We start from the raw sequence: 22,386 nt of genomic DNA on the forward strand, positions 1-22,386 counted from the left end.
AACTGTAACAACAGTGAAAGTTGCACTGTTTCAGGGAAGGAACAGGCTCTATTGAGATAATCTACCTTCAAGGCAGGCTAAATTCTCCACAGCCCGGATTACTGGAATGGATTTTCACCCAGCAGAGAGGGTGAGGACATTATAAGGAAGGGAAAGACAGAGGAGCGGAGGAAGGTTTTGGAGGCCCTGCGCCCGGCTGTGCGAGTCCTCATGAGCTAAGCTGCCATAAACATGTTAGGCCCAAACTGCTAAGAACCGGTGACATTTTGTGGAAATTTGTAAAGAGACTAGGTTTTGATCCAAGAAGCTTCTACAATCAAGGAATCTGGAGGATATAAGCTAAAAAGAATTTGAGAAATTATGGAGATTTAAATTTGAGGAGTTCAAGAAACTGGAATTTTAGTCAAGTGTGTGGAGCAGGGAATAGTCTACGAGGACAGATGTATTCCAGTCACCATGGGAAAATAAAAGGTTTTGGGTTCCAATAAGTGTGTTCCAATAGTGGAAAGGCTGTCAAAGTGTGGGTGATTTGACTTGATCTGTGCAGATCCAGAGGGCAGAACTTGGGACAATAGGCTAAAATATCCGTAAAACTGATTTCATCTCCATAGAGGAAATACGCAAAGCTCAGGGCACCTGGGTTAAAGCCTCTGCCTTCCGCTCAGGTCATGATCCCAGTGTTGTGGGATCAAGCCTCCTGCATCCGGCTCTCTGCTCATCGGGGAGCCTGCTTCCTCCTCTCTCTCTCTCTCTGCCTACTTGTGATCTCTGTCTGTCAAATAAATAATTAAAAATCTTAAAAAAAAAAAAGAAAGAAAAAAGAAATACGCAAAGCTGAACAAAGATGAATCAGCAGCCTTATCAAGCAATGAACTTCCTATCATGGGATGTGCTCAGGTAGAAATTTACCTGTTACAGATATTGGAAAATGTATTCCTCTCTGAAACTCACTTGGAAAATGATGTCCTCCAAGTTCCCTTGAATATTTCAGAATTCACATAAAGTACTATGGAGAGAAGGGCAAGGATAAAAACCAGAATCTGCCTCGCCCTAAGAAGTTTCTTCAGTTAGGGGGCACCTGGGTGGCTCAGTGGGTTAAGGCCTCTGCCTTCAGCTCAGGTCATGATCTCAGGGTCCTACGATCGAGCCCTGCATCCGGCTCTCTGCTCAGCGGAGAGCCTGCTTCCTCTTTCTCTGCCTGCCTCTTTGCCTACTTGTGATCTGTATGTCAAATAAATAAATAAAATCTTTAAAAAAAAAGAAGAAGAAGAAGTTTCTTCAGTTAGAAAAAAAACACTAGTCAGTGCACTCATATTTTAGGACCTCCTCAGTCTCAAACTTCTACACTCTTAGAGGGCAGAGGGAAGAAGGAATGAAGAGAAAAAAAATGGAGAGGAAAAAGCAGGAGGAAATTACTGTCAGAAGCATGGAAGAGAAATTTAAAAGTTTAAAGAAATCACTTCTTGCTTCATCCTGTAACAAGTCCTGAAATGTTCAAAGGGCCATGTGGGAAGATGTTGCTAGCTGCCTACAGGATCCCATCGGAAAACAAAATCAAAGAACTTAGGCCACGTGGTTATATTGGCAGTATCTGTTACTTATCAGCTTTCCTCCCGGCACTTTGAACATTTTTCTGTGACTTTTATTTTACTTTATTTATTTATTTGACAGACAGAGCGAGCACAAGCAGGGGGAGAGGCAGGCAGAGAAGCAGGCTCCCTGCTGAGCAGAGGGCCAGAGATGGGGCTGGATCCCAGGACCCTGAGACCATGACCTGAGCCGAAGGCAGATGCTTAACCGCTGAGTCACCCAGGTACCCCTTGTGACATTTTTAATACTGAGAAATCAGACATTTGAAATCATTCTATTATAAACCTTTTGAGAACTGATACTACCTAAAATGATTGTGCTCTTTCTTCCTCTCATTAACTATTAAAGTTCATTCTCACGTGTGGATCCAAGAAGTAGGGTAGAATTTCAAAGGTAACTCACTCGCAGTAGTTGTTCATCATTTAGTTTTGCCTTCAGAAGTGCATCTAAAGCAAATGTTCATGTCCAAGTCTAAAATAATCATTACCTGGCAATCATTAACATACATTAAATTAAACTCTGCAATGTTCATAGTTGGAAAGCACACATATTTTTAAAAATCATTCCCCCTAAAAATTAAAAAAATACATTAACCTACATAATAACCAAACAGATCAGCCCTCCTTCAATGTTAAATTAAATTTGATGCAGCACTGATGCCTAGGTAGGAGAAGCATATCATAAATATCCCAAGGAATTAATCGATCTCATTTAATTCAATTTGAGACCAATAAACTGCAATACTTTCTGCTGCCCTAATTGCTTGTGATGTTGTAAGCATACAGCTCCATGTGATGGATGGGTCTAGGCTGAGATGTTTATATTTGTCTTGAATTTTTATGATCTCTAAATTCACTTTAACTTTAAAATGTGATTAAAATATAGCATAATCAGAATTTGTCAGGGGGGCAGGGAACAAGCTTTCAAAATTCTGCCCCCAAAAAACAAAAAGAAAACAATCAAAAAAAAAAAAAAATCCTCTGCACAGATGTGAGTTATTAGAAGATTTGGGTACTCTGAATTTACCAGCTATTTATTTTTCAGAAGGCCTCCCCAGTGGTTGCCACAGAATTATTAACAAAGTCCAAAGCCCTGGAACCTAAATGCTTATGAATGATTTGGCTTAAAAGATTTTTTCAGTGCTCATTTGCATTGTAAAATGGACTTCAGCTCTAAGTTTAGGCAGAAGTTTTAGAAGCTTTGACCTGGCAAGTTGCCATGAGAATATTTTCCCTGTGGGAAAACGAAACTCAAATGTGCTAATTAAGGGTGCTTAATATCCCTCAAAATTAATTCTTTGTTACCTGCAGTGATTTAATTATTCCCTTATGAAAAGCTCAGAAATGCCCTGCATCTTTAAATAGCAAGAGGCCACTCGTTGCTACTGCGTCAGCTTCCACTTTGTGGGTGTTTCTCCCTACTCAGTGGCTACATCAGTGGACAGAGAAGACTTTAGATGTCACAATAAAGCAGCAAGACCAATTTTCACTGGTGGTTTGTGCAGTCAGTTTCATTGATGTCATCAGCCCTCAAACAAAACAATCTTCCAGGAAAAAAAAAAAATCATTATAGCAAGGAAAATGAAGGAAGGGAAAAGGTTGTAACTAACACAAGGTCATTCTAGCTAAGCTCCTGACCACCAAGGAGCAATCAGGCTGCCCTTTCAGAAAAGTAAAAGTCAGTGTCCTCAGAGGATGCTGGTTGAACTGCGGAATAATGAACCATGTATAAGACTGTTGATGTTAAGCAAAAGTCTTGAATGTTATCCAGATAATTGCCATTCCTCCTGGAATTCTTCTCGAATCAAGAAGCTCCGTATAGCTAGGGGGCACAGTAAGAGTTCTCCGTGCAGGTACGTTATCTTCAGCTCAAATGCCATTTCCTCTGGTAGCCAGCTCTGACCACACAATCTGAAATTGCTGCCCAATCCCATATCAAACCCCCTGTACCCCAGCCCTGCTTTATTGCTGTCATATCACTTGGGACCACCTGAGATCATCTTGTGCATTTGCTGATTTACTAGTTTGTTACCGTCTTTCCACCTGGAGCAATGGGCTCTGGGAGAGGAGGGCCCTTGCCATCTTACTCAGAGCTCTGCCCCATGCCTTGAACAGCCATTTGGCACCTGAGGCCTGGTCAGTGAATCATTACTGAAGGAGTGAAATGCAGACCTTTTTTTTTTTTTAATGCCCAACTAACTTCTCTTGAACATTCAAAAAAAAAAAAATTTATTCTGGGCCTCATCCAGGAAAGGAGCTGGAAATCCTGTGTAGGCAACACAGAATTCGTGTATTTGCTCAAGACGGTTGCGTGAGGACCCACAGTCACCGAAACACACAAACCTTTGCACTGAAGCTGTCAGATCACGCAAATTTGACCAGATTCGAAGGAAACTCAGTCCAAGCTGAGCACTTGGCAGGACTTGCAGTGTTATTCATTCCCCAGGGCTAGAATGTTCTCAGCTCAACCCTCATCTGTGCTGTCTCCACCACATAGAGACTCATTTTTAGTAGATTTAACAAATATTCATAGACCAACCTTTAAATACTCTGGGAATGAGAACAAGCTACAGAGAGCTTCAGGGAAGATGGGCAGCTCAGTGCTGACAGCAGGACCCCAAACAGGCAGCTTAAATACTGACACACAATAATGTGTGCTGCAGGTGTTTTCTTCTATGACTGGGACCAAGGTAATGAGGAGGGGAACCTCCTTAGCTTCCCCATACTCAGGGCTCAGGGGCATCAAGGAGGTTCTGCTTGCTTCAGTTCCTTGAGGCTCCCAATCATTAAAATAAGTGAAAAGAATAAGATGACTCTATAGAATTATAGCATTGACATGTTAGAAACTTTCAGATGCAAAATACAATGCAATATAATATCACCTTTATAAGATGATTGTAAAACCTTTTTAAAAAGCATGAATTCAAGGGCCCCTGGGTGGCATAGTCGGTTGAGAGTCCAACTCTTGGTTTCCACTGGGGTCATGATCTCATAGTTGTGAGATCGACCCCACATTGGCCCTGAGCTTAGCAAGGAGTCTGCTGAAGTTTCTCTCTCCCTCTCCCTGTGCCCCTCCCTGTGAACACTCTTTCTCTCTCTCAAATACATAAATAAATAAATATTTTTTTAAATTCTCAAAAAAACCATGAATTCATAGAGCACGGCGGGTGATATAGTCTGGCACATATGCTAAAGGCTGGTATGGAATGTTTCTTCCCTTGACTTTCAGCAAAACTCTAGAACTCTAGATATTACACTGTTTTGACCTGTATTTGATAAGGTCAAGTGTCTACATTTGAGGAACTTCTTTTTTTTTTTCTTTTTAGATTTTATTTATTTATTGGACAGAGATCACAAGTAGGCAGAGAGCCAGGCAGAGAGAGAGAGGGAGGAAGCAGGCTCCATGCTGAGCAGAGAGCCCGATGTGGAGCTCGATGTGGGGTTCGATCCCAGGACCCTGAGATCATGACCTGAGCCTAAGGCAGAGGCTTTAACCTACTGAGCCACCCAGGTGCCCTACATTTGAGGCACTTCTTAAACAGGAAGTCTAGGCCCCCTGAGCAGGTCACCACCCCCTGGCCCTTAGGCCCACCCGTGACCTCATGTCCACCTGTGCTTCTGCTACTTCTCCTCTTCTCTTGACTTTCCTTGGGCCGTGGAACCCAAGAGTTTATCTTCTGGTTGGTGAACAGTTTACACCAGTGAGCATGTATGTGTTATGTCCTCCATTAACCTTAACTTACTTAAACTTCTGGATGTGGTTCTCTTTGCCTTCTATACTACCCTCATTCAGTGTCCAACCAAAAACTCTTTTGATCTATGGATTAGCTTTCAAGCTGCATACTAGAGCTACTCAAGGGGAAACATAGCGGCCCAAGGGAAATGAGACCATTTGTCAGTTATAGAGAGTTTGAAAAAAAATCTTTCATGAGATGAAAAAGCTTGCTTTATCTCCTTGTGAGATCTGATTTCACCTGTTCTATCCTAGTGGGAAGCACAAGTAGAGTCCTTGGCTCAGGCTTTCTAAGATTAGCCAAGATAAAAAGATAATATGGTCATTGCAGGCATCAATTTTCTGGATCCACACCATGCTCAGAAATGATTAGCGAGGTCTCAACTCTTCCTGGAGCTCAGTGAGGACAATCTCACCATCAAAAAAGGAATAAAAATCATGTAGAAAAACTTCATAGCTTATACTTTGAATAACAGGAATTCACTTCAGTTCCTTAAGACTAGGAAAGATGAACAAATGCTATTGCAAAGACCCAGGGAAAAGGCCACAACAGTGAAGTAACCCTACGTCCATCCCCCATCCTTCCCTATGTCCCCTTCAGACAAGGGGCAGATTTACTCTCCTCCCACACATGTGTTTTACCTTGCAAACCTTTGTCCCTTCTAGTAATGACTACCAATGGTCAACATTAGGCCTCTGGTTGAGAATTTTAGCACAAATCTCAGCCTTTCTTTACCTGTGTCATTGGAAAATATCTAGTGAGAGCCATCTGAAAGGCAAAGCCACAAAAATCCAACTCAAGGAAATAGAATCAAAACCTGGAGATGAAAGACAAGTTCTCCCTGGATTTCTGCCCAGTGCATGTAATCTTCCCTTGAGGCTCTCCCAACCAGCCTGGCAGTATGCAAGGCGCATCCAGAAGTCTTATCCATCAGAGGAGTTATAGGAGCTGCCTGGCCTCTGAAACACCCATATCATTCTTTCAGACCTCTTTACAAAAGGTTCTGCATGCCTCTTCTTGGCTGTAGAACAAATCCAGTCTCTTTTGTAGGCAATCAGGGCCCATCACAACTGGCTTCTCATCTCTCTTTTCCTAATCCACCTTTGAGGTTTACCCAAACCATATAACTTTTTACTAATGACCCAGTCGTCCTCTCTTGTGCCATGTATTTGTACCAGCCCTTCTTTTAAAATTATTCTTCTTTATATTATTTCCCCTGTTTAGAATGCCTTTTCTTTCTTTCTTTCTTTCTTTCTTTCTTTCTTTCTTTCTTTCTTTCTTTCTTTCTTTCTTTCTTTCTTTCTTTTAACTGGGCTCCATCAAACCCCAGCATGGGGCTTGAACTCATGACCATGAGATCAGGACCTGGGCTGAGATCAAGAGTCAGATACTTAGCCAACTGAGCCACCCAGGCACCCCATCCCTTTCCTCTTTACCTGTCAAACTTGCATTTGTAAGCTAATTACCATCTCAAAAAATTACCTTCTGGAATTTTTCCAAGAAGGTTCTGTTCCATCAGAGCTAGAACAAATCCTTCTCTACTCAGTATTGCCACAGAACCCTGAGAACCCTCACACCGTGGATAGAGTCTTCTTTATTAAACTACTGGTTCTCTCATCACAGGAACTAGGTCTTATTTCATTTCTATCACCCAAGGGCCTAGTGAAGATTTATGCACATAGTGTGTATTTAGTGAAGTTTGGTCTAATTAGGTTTCTTAGGAAAACAACAACTAACAGCAAATTTGGGGTAGGAGTCAATTGATAAGAATAGTATAAGAATTCAGTAATAAGAATGCTTAAGTAAAATGCTCAGCTTCACCTCTTTATAAGTTATATGGCCTTGGACAACTCACTATGTCCTTAAGTCTGAGTTTCCTCATCTGAAAAAGGGGGTATTTTTATAAAAGGGGTATTTCACATACTTCACAGAGCTGTTGGGAGAACTCTGAATGCACTTAGCACAGTGCCAGTATTTAGTAAGAATTCAATATGTTATTTCTCCACTCCTGCCCATTATCCACTCTACTTACCCTCCTCCTCCTCTTCATTACTACTACTAGTACTACTACTACTACTACTACTGCTACTACTACTTCTGCTGCTGCTTCTATCTTAATACCATAAGAGGATGGCCAGCTGTGAATGTAAGGCTTTCTACCTCTCCCACAGCTGAGTTCCCATTTCTGGGCTGTGTCTAAGGCATAATTTCCCTTCATACAAGAAGAACTATAGCTGTGACCAACTTGTGGTGGGAAAACTTGTTTTCACAGCTCTGGTTAGAGAATTTGTCTTTGGGTTAATCCCTCTTGCTTTGGGAAAACTACCTCACTAGTTCTTTGAGAGAGATATGTAAAAAGTAAATGTCTGCCAGACCTTTTTTGGTCATGTTTGACATGGTTTTCCCAGAAACCGTGAAGTCCCCAATAATTGGATGACCCCTGTTTTGTCCTTAAAGAGTTTATGCTTGGTGTGTAAAATATTGTGTTGTTGAGCTAAGCTTCTTTCTATAGATTTTGTTGCAGTTTTTTCACAGAAAAGAGAAAGATGAATATTTCTAACCCTTCCAGGAGTAAGTTTGGAGATCTGAATTACTGTTTGTCCTTAGATAGCCCTGGAATTGGGGAGTTGTTTTATTTTGTTTTACTAACACCAGTGATAGAAGAATGAGAAGGGTGTTGGGGCTAAGTTGAATGGATGGCTTCCACGTGACCCCACCACTGGGAAAGGCAACACTGCTCTTCTGTCCAGATAAGATGAAAACGTGTGACCCAGAGTTGAAACAAGGTCATTGTTCCCAACCCTGTGCAAAACCAGCTCCCCTCTGACTCCCTCAGCAGCTAGTGAAGGGAAAGGACCCAGCTCCCTTTTCCCTGATGTTCTCAGAAGTCCCACCACTGGCAGAGGAAACAGCTTGGTAACTATTACATAGTGGCTTGGAGGAAAGATGAGTCGGTAGGCATCTTTAGGAGCTTTAGAAATAGTAAGAAAGAAAAGGAAACATTCCTAAGAAAAGAGAGAAGTCTTCAGCTCTTGTAACTTGGACCTTAAAATTATTGTGAATTCATGTTATCATCCACTGCTCTAGGTTTCCCATCCAAGTACTAACCAGGCCCGACCCTGCTTAGCTTCCGAGATCAGACGAGATCGGGCGCATTCAGGGTGGTATGGCCGTAGACCACTGCTCTAGGTTTATGAAATTTGTGGCACACTGTTTAAATAAGGAAATATTTGTGTAGTTAAAGTAGATTTTTTTTTTAAGGTTGAAAGCTATAAAGAATTCGGGGTGGGAGATATAATAGCATAGTGATTTGTTTTAGTTTTTTGTTTTTGTTTTTTATTTTATTATAGATTCTGGAAACCAGCAGCTTTCTCTCTTGGGCTTTCTTTTTACTAGTTGAATGATCACAAGCAATTTAGTCCCTTTAAGCCTCTTTTTCATCTATGAAATATAGGTGTGTAGCAGATTGTATTTTCCAAAAGCCATCCAAGGGCAGCTGCACTGATGTGTATTCTGCCCCACATGCTATTCTCATGAACTGACATTGACATTCCTTCATCAAGAGACAGGATCTATATTCCTTTCCCTTGAATCTGGGCAATTGCCTCATCCAAAATAATTTGGCAGAAGTGAGTGACAGTCAGTGAAGTCACAATCGGCAGTAGGCTTCTGCCTAATGCACCTGTGTATTCTCTCTCTCTTCTCTTTTGTGGGACACTTACCTTTCTAACCCAGTCACCATGCTTTGAGGAAGCCCAGGCCACCTGTGGGTGTCCTAATCAACAACTCCACCCACAGCCAACATCAACTACTTAGACATGTCAGAGAATGAGCCTTTGGATGATTCCAGGGTCCAACCTTCAAGTCTTCCAACTGAGACCCCAGACTTCATGGTATAGAGATATATCAAATTCACTAAGCTTCATCTGATCCACAGAAACCATAAGAGATCATAAAGGATTATTGTTTTTGTAAGCCCCTAAATTTTATGGTAATTCCTAAAGCAACAATAAAAACTAAGGTAAGGGGTAACAGTAAGTGATTCATGATGGTGTTATGAGGATTAGAAGAAATAGAATAATGCCTGGCACAAAAAGTGCTCAATAATATTAAATGCTAATTATTATAACAGTAAAGGCAATTACTAAGCACAGCTTTGAGGTGATTGAGGGTTCTCAATGGACACCCTTTTCTGGCTTTCCTAACAAATAGCCGGGGGTGGAGGGAAAGAAGTTGAAATATACCAGGAACCCAGTGTATAAGAAGCCAGAGGTCTATAGAGTTTGACTTGAAGCAAGTCACGTATAGATTTTGATTTTACCCCTCTAGAAGAGGTCCTTTTAAAATTCCTAAAGCTGGAAACTCAGGATGGGTAAGAGAATATATTTGCCGAGCGAATATCTGGCATACTTACAACAATCAACCCTGTGGTAAGCACTTAAGAGACACCAGCTTCTATATGCAATTAAAGTGACCTCTTCTGTCCATTACTCTCTAAGTAACCTGCCGCGTGGTGGTCTAATATTAGTTTTTCAGGACATTGCAGTAAGGTATCAGAGTGTCATAAAGCCCTCAAAGGATTGCTTTAATGGGAACTTGGGGATGTGCTGATTTTCTCCTGTATCCTAATGGAATGACAACCCCATCATTCTTGGAATCTGCTCTAGTTTCCATCCATAATTATGATGAAGCTAGATGTGGGCCACCAAATAGTGTCCAATGAGCAAGAATATCAACAGGGAAAAGAAAGAAAATAGCCCACTAACACTTTCAGCCTTCTTCTTTGCACAAAAATTTTTTTTTTAAATTTAAAATGTTATAAAGTGTTACAAAGTTAGCAAGGAACGGGGACAGTGAAAATCAACTGGAAAATGTATCTTTGTTTTGCTTCGTGTAGAATTTGAGATTCGCTCAGATTATAAGCAATGATTTAAGAAGAGCCAAGACTTTAATGGTGGCATCTCTAGCACAGTAGCTGAGGAAATGGCATTTATGTTAAATGTCACTTTTACATCCTTTAAATCATCCTACATCCTTGCTGATATTCCATGTACTAGTAACTTTAGGTACCATTTATCGAGGACTTTTTCTTATTCTATGCACTGTACTAATCTCTTTGTATACATTAACTCATTATAATCCTCATCATGGTCAATCTTAGGAGATAGGCATCACCAGCTCCATTTTTTTTTTTTTTATGTAGAAATCAAGAGTTAGAGGTCAACAAGCTTCTAAGAGGAGCTGAGATATGAGCCAGAGATGGTCCCTTGCCTGTTACACAGCATTGTCTTTGTTCCACGCTGCACATGCAAAAGCTAGTTCAAGTGTTACCCCTTCTTGGATGGTTCTCTGATCAGCATCTTCCCCTGTATGTGCCCCTTCCACACCCCGTCCCCCACACAAATACACACACACACACAGTATTCTTCCATTTCCCTCTAAACTTCCATATCAATGCTAGCCACATATGTAATTATAAAATGTTCTAGTAGCCACATAGAAAAAGTGCTAAGAAACAGGTTAAATTAATTATGTACTGTATTTCACCGAAATAAAGTACAAAATATTATCCCCTCAACATATTATCAATATAAAAATGAGATGCTTTGTATGTTTTTGCACTGAATCTTCAAAATCAAGTGCATATTTTATACTTACAGTACATCTCAATTCAACCTACCCACATTCAAATGCCAGTAATCAATAATTAGTGGTTAAGCTATTGGACACTGCAGTTGTATAACATTTAGCACAGTTTGTTTCCTTCCTGTGCAACATAATGTAAATTTCTTGAGGTCTGGAGATGAGGTGGCTTCATCTTTGTATTTCCCAACATCCCCCGAACATCATGCATAATAAATACTTGAGTCAGTATGTGAGTCAAGAAAACAAGTGATCATGCGTTGCTGGATTCCTGGAAGGGAAGCATCTGCACCACAGCAAGGTACAGGTAGTCCTCACCGTGTGAAAGTCAGCTTTGCACAGTCTTGGAAGCTGCAAGTTGTTCAGAGAACTGACAAGAGCAAAAAAGAAAGAGGTTGTTCTGGGAGCTATGAAAACAAGAAGATGCAGACAAAGCACCAGATCACTTTCTGGTTAGCAACTGAACAAAGACAATGAGGTAACCGGACGGTGATGAGGGGTACCAAGTAACTCAACCATCTGGAAACGACAAAGCAAGAGTTAATGCTTAGTATAAAAGGATTCTTTGAGGCTCTCTAGCGTGGCTCAAAACACCTCTTGAGCAAATATTTCCAGGATATAAATGCGACATATTTGAAAAAAGAACGTTTTTTGTTTGTTTGTTTGTTTTTGTCACGCAGGTTATATCTGATTGACTCAACATCAAACAGGTAAAATCCATTAAAAAATCAGTTATTAATGAGCATCCTAAGAAATTGACCCCCCCTTTTTTTAGTTTTCCTTTTTTCGGCAAGTAGCTGTTACAGGATGAACTTACAGCTTCACAGTATATTCATTGTACAGTTTGTGAATTTGTACTAAATTATTTCCTAGGTAGCTGTGACAATTAGTAGCTTGTCCTAAAATATTTCTCATCTTTGTAGGGCTTTACAATTCACTTTTGTATGATTAAAATCTCCAGGACATTTGTGTCACTCCCATGGACCATCTGTCGAGGATTTATTTCTTGAGTAATAAAACTGAAGTCTTAGGCTGTTGATTTTGGAAATCATCTTAATTCATACAGTTTCCAAGTGATTAAAAGTCTGTCTTCTTTAAAAATCCTAGGTCCCCTTTTAAGTACATACAGGTTGATTCAATTCAGAAAATCCTTATGCTGCTTCTGCATGCCAAGATGACCAGATTTTGAAAAGCATTTTTCTGACACCCTTCGGCAAAACAATAGGACTAAGATCATCACCAGTAAGGAAGCTACTAATTTAAAAAAAAATGTTGAGACCCAGATGTTGGGTTTTTGTTTTGTTTTTTTAAAGATTTTATTTTTTTATTTATTTGACAGAGAGAGAGAGAGGAATAGCAAGAGAGGGAACACAAGCAGGGGAAGAGGGAGGGGAAAAAGCAGGCTTCCCATAGCGCAAGGAGCCCCGATGCAAGGCTTGATCCCAGGATGGTGAGATCATGACCTGAGCCGAGGCAGACGCTTAATGACTGACCCACCCAGGGGCCCCAGGATTTTTTTTTTTTCTTTTTTAATGTCAAGAAATATTCTCCCTAGTATCATCCTCATAGTTCTTTTTTTTAAAAAAGATTTTATTTATTTATTTATTTATTTATTTGACAGAGAGAGGGAACACAAAAAGGGGGAGTTGGGGAGGGAGAAGCAGGCTTCCTGCGAAGCAGGGAGCCGGACATGGGGCTCTACCCCAGGACACTGAGATCATGACCTGAGCCAAAGGCAAATGCTTAATGACTGAGCCACTCAGACAACCCCATCCTCATACTTCTTATCATTCAGGAGGAGCGCTAAAGCGGGTTAGAAAACCTCCGGTCACTGTTGGCTAGAGCTGTGCTCCATCCACAATCAGTACTCAAGCTGATTGAGGACCCCTTGTCCTGAGGAGTCTCTCTAGTCTCACTATGAGGTGACTGCTAAGTAGTTCTTTCTGATGAGAAGTTCACCAACTGGAATTTGATGGTTGATAACAGAAAGGCAGGATATAATGAGACTCTTTTCTTTTTCAAATCTCATGCCAATTTATACTTAAATTCTTTTAAGCATCTGGGGTTGAAGCAAAGGTTTGTTCCCTCCTGTGGTCATTAAGGGCACAGTGTGGGTTGGGTCTCCATATGCCCTTTACACCCAATAAAGTTTCTGCAGATTTGAGTTCCCAGGAGTCTGCTAGTTTTAAAGCCTATTCCACCCCCTTTTATCAGCATTTAAAATGGACCATTAGACCTTTAATCAATATCAACCAAGATGTTATGGTTGTAGCTTAGCAAGAATAGAGCTGTTTTCTAAAGCTATTCATGTATATAACAAGAAAAAAAATACGCTATCTAAAAAAACCACAACACTCTAAATTCTATACCAGTGGATTTTTAGTAACATCCTGGTAGGAGGGGGTAGGCTAGAAGTTTGTGGGAAAATAAGAGAGGGCTTTGGGGCCATGGTTTGCAACCTTATTAGATCAAGCACCTCATTTTTATAACACATTGTTTAGAGTGTCACCTTGACAATCATGAAATTCAAAAACCCTTTTATAAAAACCCAATGTACTTCCCTACCTATAGAATACAGGAGAAATAAAAGAGAGCTAATTTATGAAATACATAAAAACATGTATTCAATATGCAAATGTTCAGCCAGGAGGATACGAGAGCATCCGTAATGAAGGAGTCAGATGCTTGCACTAATCGCAGAAGCCAGCAGATCCAGCAGTGACAATCACAATCTGAACCTTTGCATGTTGCATCAAGCAAAGTTGCCACCTTCGAGGTAATAACCCTGAATAGTGAAGGACTCGTGGGGTAATTCCAAAGCAAATGCAATCTTCTTTCAAAAAGTCTCAGATTTTTGTTTTCATATAAAAAACAGAGTCAGATTCTAGGTTCAGATAATTATGAACTGGATTTATTTTTACCTACATGAATGCCCAGGGGACATTTGCAAGTGGCATGAGATGCCAGACAGTTCTTCATGGTAGGAGACTGTTTCAGCATCTCTGCTTTCCTCCCAAATGTCAGCATTTTCCTTAAGCACTACAACATCCAGGGCAACTGGGTGGCTTAGTCAGTTAAGCCGCTGACTTTGGATTTCAGCTCACGTCATGATGTCAGGGTCCTGAGATCGAGCTCTATGCTCAATGGGGAGTCTGATCGAGGACTCTCCCTCTCTCTCTGCCCGTCCCCCTGCTCGCTCGCTCTCAAATGAATAAATAAATAAATCTTAAAAAGCAACCACCATCATCAACAACAAACACAGCAACCCAGAAACGTCACAAGTCCCCCCGTGGACTACAGAGACCTATGGGGGAAGAAGTCCTATGAATATTGCTGGTGGCAAGATTCTAAGGAGAAAGACAAGCAGTGAACAATTCTTGGCGAGGACTTGCATTCATTTTAAGCTGTTTCCTGTTTTATACTATGCTGAAATCTGTTCTAGACCCAGACATCCTACAAGACTGGAGATTCAGGCTTAGAGATGATTAGCCATAAGAGCCCAGATCATACCTTGGAGCTAATTGTGCAAAGACCCTGCTACTGCCATTGCAGGGCACAGACAATGCGGGGAGCGGCCACCACTGCTAGAATTGCTGCCATCGCTGACTCGGGAAATGGAACATAGGTGTGTGTCCACGGGCGTCACCTTCCACTGCTTCTTCCCACCACTCGTTGCTTCTTCAGAGTACCATGAGTGCATCTGATTGGCTGGGCCTCCAATATGGGTCCTTATCTTAACTGGAAAGGAGGCTTGGAAAGAGTATAAGCATCTTCAACTTCTAGAGTAGGAGGCAGGCTCCACTTCCTCCAAACATAGGAAAAGGGTTCAGAGGCTGAGCAGCCCACAGGAATGACAAATGCCTACAAGCTGGACAAATTAGTTCTATAGAAGAGAAGTACCCTGGGATTTTGGAGAAGAGAATGGTCACTCTGAAGAGGTATGGACAAGGAAGTCTTTATACAGTAGGTGAGATCTGATCCATGTTTGAATGGGAAAGTTGGTAGGGTTGTACCTAGGGATGGGAGGAGGAATTCTAAATGAATGGAATGACATGAGCAACAAGGCAGAGCTAGGAAGACAGGGCGAGGAATCCAAGTTCACTGGAGCTAAGTTTCATGATGAGTCACTAATGAAAGAAGAATAGAAAGGACAGGAATAGCACTGAGGTAGGAAGGTTTGTTAACAGTAGTTCGAAGTAGTCACTGTGGTGTTTCATGGGAGCATTTGCATATTTTTTGTATGTACTTTCATTGCTTTGTCAAAAAACCATGTCCTTGTCAATTCGAATCTAATTCTCAGTCTTTAGGAGAATGGACTTGCTTTTGTGAATTGCTAAGAGCCTGTTGGTTTTTTGTTTATTTGTTTGTAGTTTGTGATTTTTGCTGTTGCTGCTGCTGAATTTTTCTGATAGAGAGGTTAACTCCTTTATACTTTGAATTTTAATTACATTATATCTACAGAGCAATTTAGCAGGAATCTTCTAGTTGATTCTAAGAGGGACCCCTGCCTGTAACTTCTAATCAAGCTAGGTGTCATAATCCAGTTTTTGAAGCACTTGCTGTGCACATAACATGTGCCAAGCTCACGATATAATGCTTTCAGCCACATATTTAATTTAATGGTAAAATTGCTCTTTTATTTATGAAAAAAATGGACTCTGAGAGAATAAGTAATTTGCCCAATGGCACACAGGAAATGGTGGGATAGGGGTTCTAATTCCTACATCATCTAATGGCTTCTTCCATCTCAGTGCAGTTTGAAATTCTGCTTTTTTGGTTGCGCTGCCTAGAAGTCTGGGATGTTTTGATTCCAGTCATTCTGAAGCCAAGGATGGACACTCAGTTTTCAAGGACTCGGAGGGGGCAGATCTTGTCTGGCATCTCATGCAGGATCACCTGGCCTTAACCCAATATATCTTTTATCTTGCCAAGGGCATCCTTTGCAGCTGTAGAAGATAAGTATTGGCTGTTATGACAGTTCTGCCTTGAGACCATGCAAGCTGCCTTCCTTGCTCCTTCCTTGGCCATATCAAGGACTCAAGTACTGCCAACCTGGAATGCTCCTGTGGGATAAAGTTACACCTGAGGGGATGGGCCACGCTCTTGTCCCATCCTCTGGGCCGGGGATCTGTGTCGCCGAGAGTGGTAACCAGCAACCATGAACTGGGAATTATAATGGAGACGCATGAATGGTGGGGGTCCATTGGTAACCTCACAAGCTATTGCTATTGCCATCCTATCCTCCACCCCCACCAAAACTTAGGCAGAAATTTTAAGGTCTGGCCATCTGGACCTTAATCTGCAACATTTGGCTTCCCAGTTCTATTTTCTATTTTCCCATTTTCTGTTTCCCATTTGTATTTTCTTTCTTTGTTCACCTTTTGGGAGAGTGACCAATAAGCATTAAAATGTCAAAAAATCCAAAACCAAAACCAAAAACCAGAAAACAACCAGGCAACAGGAGGAAGGTGGGAAAGTCAGCAATCGTGGCTTCAAGCTTGACTAAGGTTCTCCCTTGCTCTGCTGTCTTAGTGAACCATACCCTGTAGCAAGTGTCACGGACATTCACCACCCATGTTCAGTCGTTCCTCCGTAGACCTGCAGTCTGCAGATCGCTTTCTCTTCTATTTCACTGAGAAACAGAGGCCATGCGTTAGAACACCTTTCCTTTCCTCTCACCCTGCAAACTTCTATTTAGAAAACTGTTTCAAAGCTAAGCTCCTACTTTTAAGAACTAAGCTCTCCTCCCGTGCTTCTAATACCACCAGTCTTCCATACCTTCTTCCGTAACTTGCTCCATTAATGACCTTGATTTTTGTCTCCCATGTCAGCCCACAAAGATATTCAAGGATACCATATCTTAAAGGCAAACTCACAAAAGCCTTTCCTACCCCTAATCCCACACATGGTCAGTTTACATCTTGCTGCCTTTGCACAGACCTGTTGAAAGAGTCACATTCCCTGTATTGTCCGTGTTTTGTCGCTTCCCATTCACTCCCTGATGCAATATGGCTTCTTCACTGAAACTGCTTCCCCCAGACCAACAAGGTTTTGGACTTCTGAGTTTTTGTTACTGTTTATTAGTTGGTTGGTCTTTCCTGACTAACACCCCTGAACAAAAGTCTCCTAGTGCTCACACGTAGAGGAAGATACATGTATATATGCAATTAGAAGGAGGCCAATCTGGACCATTTTGTTTCTGTCTCTGGAATTTGATACTTAAGTGGAGACACACAGGAAGGTTGAATGCTGAACCATCAGTTTGCATCACTGTGAAGTAAAAGTCCATCCGCTCTTCCTGCTCAGATTCCCAGGGATCCTTTATGTCCTGCCTTTCCTGAGGCCTGATTGTTCAGCTTTTCAGACTCTGTAAGCTATACTGTGTCCTGATAACCTCCTTCCCTTCTTAAGTTAGACAGGAGGAAATGGGGAATGATGGCTATTAAACAGAGGTTTCATTTATTCATGAGGTATCTTTGCTCACCTACATTCTAAGATTTTGGGAATATGGAAAATGAATTTCTGACATCAAAATCCTCTAAAAACCTAGAATTATCGAGCAAAATCATCAGCATGAACCTATTAGACTCCACTGCCCCTGAGTTGCCTTGCACGGGTTTTCCCTACTGTAAGCAACATGCAAAGGTGGAGTGGTGATGGTTGAAAACACAAAGGGAGTGTGATAGGGATGCTTATTTTTAATTAGTTAGAAGAATAAAGAATTGGGTTGACTTATGTTCAAGCCGGAGAAACCGGAAGATAAGCACACGTGAAGTCAGGAAGCCTAAGATTCGTGTTCTGGCAGATCCAGCTTTAAATCCCGGCTCTATCACTTACTCTGAATTTAGGCTTTGAACTCCTATAAGCCTCAGTTTCCTTACCCAGAAAATGCAAATAGTAAAGTCATCTATGAATTTTCAAGAAGATGGTGCCTAAAGCAAAGACGGAAGCCCCATGCCTCTCACAGCCGAAGCCTAAGCAAAGGCTCTAAAGGCCAAGAAAATGGTGCTGAAAATGAAAGATGTCCACAGCCACACACACACACACACACACACACACACACGGAAGATCTACATGTCACCTATCTTCTGGCGGTCCAAGAAACTGCAGCTCTGCCATCAAGCTCCCCTCTCCAGCAAGTCAGTTATGAAGAAGATAGAAGACAACAGCACACCCATGTTCATTACACTTGTGAGGGCCAGCAAACACCAGATCAAATGGGTTATGAAGATGGTCTATGCAAGGTCAACACCCTAAATAGGTCTGATGGAGGGAAGAAGGTATATGCTTCACTAGCCTCTGACTATGATGCTTTGGAGGATGCCAGCAAACTTGGGATCGCCTAAACTCAGTCCAGTTGGCTAATTTTAAATATAAATTCTTTCACCGTAAAAAAAAAAAATAAATAAAAGTATCTACCATGTAAAGGTCTTGTGAAGATGAAATAAACTGCAAAAAATTTTAACTGGGAGGCAGAATGTCTGTAAGCTAGTGAGTGATCAATAAACAAAAATTGCTATGACTACTATTTTTAAAAAATATACTTGAAATCTTACTTGCTGGCCACGAGTTAATCTATTAGTGGATGGTCATAAGGAAATCACATCTTAACTACTTTAAAAATTTTTTTAAAAATCATCATAAAATTCCCCAAAAGGAAAATATTGGTTTGGATCCTTTAAGAAGAAAAGATAGATCTGAGCATTCACTGACAGTAGCCAAGCTTCCTAAGAGAACTTAGCAACTTGGTTACTAGGGAGTTTTTTTTTTTTCCTGACTGAGGAAGAAACAATCATGTGTTAACATATCATTTAAGATATGTGTCATATTTAGGGATCCTTATTGTTCAAGGAAATAAAGAAGAGAGGCAGCCTCTCATTGTACAAAATATGACAAAAAAGAAGAATATTAAACTCAGAGAAACTGAAGATTACACGGCAATTAACATTTTGTCTAAAGCTGTGAGGTAGACAGGTGAGCGCTCTGTGGGTCTCAAGGCTAGAACGCATAGAAAATGTAGATGCCACACCCAGAACATAACCTCAACAGTTAAAACCAATAAGGAGGATGTTAATTTTGTGAAGGTATATAATACTGGGGCTTTAAAACCTGTTCCTGGTGTTTCTTCTTTATCCGTGTCGTTACAGCGCAATGTTGAACAAGTTGCCTGGATTCAATCAGTCTTATATCCCTATTCTACTCAGTAACTGTGTGATCTTGGCCTATATAACCCACCCTTTCCATCATCTGTAAAGTGTGGCAGATAAAAATACCTGCCCTAGTGCCTTAAAGAACTATCAGAAACATGAAAGCAAAGGATGTGAACATACTTTGTCAATGACAGAGCGCGATACAAATGTTTGTTGTCATTATGTAAGATCTGGTCATCGATGAATGGTTAAACATTTTACATTCTATTTTAAGGGCATATTTTAATGGAGAAAGCAAAATTGACTTCATCACAGACTTATTTAAAATAAATATGTAAACCATGGGATCCAGCATTAGACACCACCCGGTGGCAGTTAGGAGTAATGCAAGCACATTCCTGAGCTACCGCAAATATCGCAGGAAAGTTAAGGTGGAAGGGATATGGAGAATCTCAAAGACGGACTCAGACTAAAATGAGCAGAAATGAGACATGGAATACTTAGGATTGAAGTTTAAATGGTTTTATGATTCAGTGTCTATAAGCTGCAGCAAAGCTATTGCTTGGCTCAATTACCGCTAAATTAGGGAAAGAAAGTCAAGCCTCTTATTTAACCTTGACTTCCCAAGGACCAGCTTGGTAGTATCAAGAAGAAAAGAAAAAAGGAAAAAAAAAACCCAAAAACAAACAAACAAACAAAAAACTAAGGAAGGGAGAAAGGGAGGGAGAGAGGGAGAGAAAATCTTAGAAGAAACTCTATAACCAGCCCATTCTGTATGCTTTCATTTTGTTAGTTGTTTTTATTCCCCGCTTCTGGTTGCCAATTCAAGTTTCTTTTGAAAAATCCCAACTTTGTGCTAACTGAACCAAGTTAAATAGGGCTTACGTGGCATAGATGGAAAGAAACAATGTGTCTTTTTTCCCCCAAAGATTTTGTTTATTTATTTGACAGAGAGAGAGAAAGAGAGCATGAATGGTGAAGGGGAGCAAGAAGCAGAGGGAGAGGGAGAAGCAGGCTCCATGTAGAAGACCCTGGGATCATGACCTGAGCCAAAGGCAGATGTTTAACCACCTGAGCCACCCAACCCACCCAAGCATCCAACAATGTGTCTTTCTTTGCCCTTTGTGTTGGACAAATCTGCCTTGACCAAGAATGCTAGGAAGAGCCCATCAAGTATGGCAACTAAGGCCTAAAAACTGAGACAGTCTGTGGAAGACAGCTAAATTCACAGTTCAGTGGTACTTTCTTGCTGGGAGATGCACGCAACATCAGCTGCCAAGTAACAGGGTAACTTTTCCAGTCTCAATTGCCTTTTGGTGCTGGCACCCCCTAGCAAAAACAGGGAAATGTCTCCCCTTAAAAACTGTAGCCTTTATGTCTCGGTCTTCCTCCATTTCCTCTTTTACAGAAGGTCACCATCATGCTCCCAGGCAGCAGCAGAGCATGCTCAGTATGTAATTTGTCCATGATGACTTTTCCCTGCTATGGGAGGAAATTTGGGAAACAGACTATTGCTGCAGACTATTGCTTCCCAGACAATCAAGAGCTTAGGCTCCAATTACAGAGTGAACTGATAGAAAATTTCCAGCCAACTAGTCAACCTCAGCCTTCCCCATAAAAATTCACTTAATTTACATAATGTTGTGAAGTGGGTGCTATTATGGTCCTCAGTTTGTAGCCTGTGAAAATCAGGACTCTTCCTTGATGAAGACTCAGAAGATATGCATACCTCACAAAGTGATATAATATAGAGACCAGAAAAAGTCATAAAACATTTATTGGAATTCTAATGGGATGCCCAGAGTCATGGCTATTATGACAAAGGAACAGAAATTTATAAAGGAAAGACAGAGATGCAAATTGAGATGGCTGGGGCGTCTGGGTGGCTCAGTGGGTTAAGCCGCTGCCTTCGGCTCAGGTCATGATCTCAGGGTCCTGGGATCGAGTCCCGCATCGGGCTCTCTGCTCAGCAGGGAGCCTGCTTCCTCCTCTCTCTCTCTCTGCCTGCCTCTCTGCCTACTTGTGATCTCTCTCTGTCAAATAAATAAATAAAATCTTTTAAAAAAAAAAGAAAATTGAGATGGCTGACTCTTTTCCTTTAGCAATGAATGCTAGGTTTTGGAAATTAATCTAAAGCCTTCAGACATAAATTGTCAAATTGTATTTTGAAGTGTGATAATAATCCACAGTCCTACACAAAACTCCCAAAAATGCCTATTGCATTTCATTAAGCATCACACAATTAAGAGTCTTCACTACTTTGATACACATGAAAACAATATTTAGGTAATTTTGCATTTCAATTGAACGTTTTCTCATCTGTGTCCTTTTCTGTGTATTATCTAGTGTTTATATTTATGAAGTTTTAATATTTTAAATTATTTTATAATGAATATATTAACCTTAAAAATACAACAAAAACAAATGTAGATTGCTACTAATTACATTCTGCATTAGAAGCAATAAATATTGTAGCACTAGCATCCATGAAGTGGAGGAGAGTCTTGAAAAACTCTGTAGATGTTCATATGAAAAGAGAAGGAGTTGAGAGTGCTGTTGGTCCCAAATAGGATAGAGAATGAAAATCAATCCTTAGAAGTCTAGGTATTCCCATGACTAAATTTGGCAGTGGTGGTAAGATGGGAGAGACAGAAAGATGAGAAGATTTGACAAAGAAATAATCAAAGATGTATTTTAAGAAAGCTGAGTTGAAATAAGTCTGGAATAACATTAAATAGGTGATTCTATTGTGCAACCAAATTTGAGAACCACTGGTCTCATTGATTTCTGCAGTCTCTTTCTAGATGGAATCTTCTTTGAATTTGAATTTCAGCAATATGTTTCTATTTTATCTCAGCCACTTTCTTTCTGTCCATCGTCACTTTGGAGGGAGAATGGAGGAAAAGAGCTTCCAAAGGGATTTTAGTTAAGTGTTTTCAAAATAACGCAGAGTCTCAGGGCACCTGAGTGGCTCAGTCAGTTAAGTGTCCAACTGTAGATCTCAGCTCAGGTCTTGATCTCAGGGTCATGAGTATGAGCCTTGCACTGGGCTGCATACTGGGCATGAGACCTTCTTAAAATAACAACAACAATAATAACAACAACACATCGTCTCATGACCTCAAAGAAACAAATGTGTGACCTGATAAAAGATCAAGTGATCTCATGAATTTTTTAAAAAAAGGCTCTTTGAAACATTTTTTTTTCTATTAACCCCCATCATCTTAGGGGAAAAAACAATCTTTTACCATCATGGCTCTAACTTTTTGT

At 40.7% G+C, this 22,386-nt stretch overlaps 1 long non-coding RNA gene and 1 pseudogene across 2 annotated transcripts in view; one reads left to right on the forward strand and one right to left on the reverse strand.

The window, feature by feature from the left end:
- The window catches only part of LOC131827133 (uncharacterized), a 62,639-nt gene that overhangs the window by 9,388 nt on the left and 30,865 nt on the right, over window positions 1-22,386 (forward strand). The window lies entirely within an intron of this gene.
- On the reverse strand, window positions 8,396-8,501 carry LOC131828324 (5S ribosomal RNA; annotated as a pseudogene).

Source organism: Mustela lutreola, chromosome 3 (assembly GCF_030435805.1).
Source record: "Mustela lutreola isolate mMusLut2 chromosome 3, mMusLut2.pri, whole genome shotgun sequence".
Classification (NCBI taxonomy): domain Eukaryota; kingdom Metazoa; phylum Chordata; class Mammalia; order Carnivora; family Mustelidae; genus Mustela; species Mustela lutreola.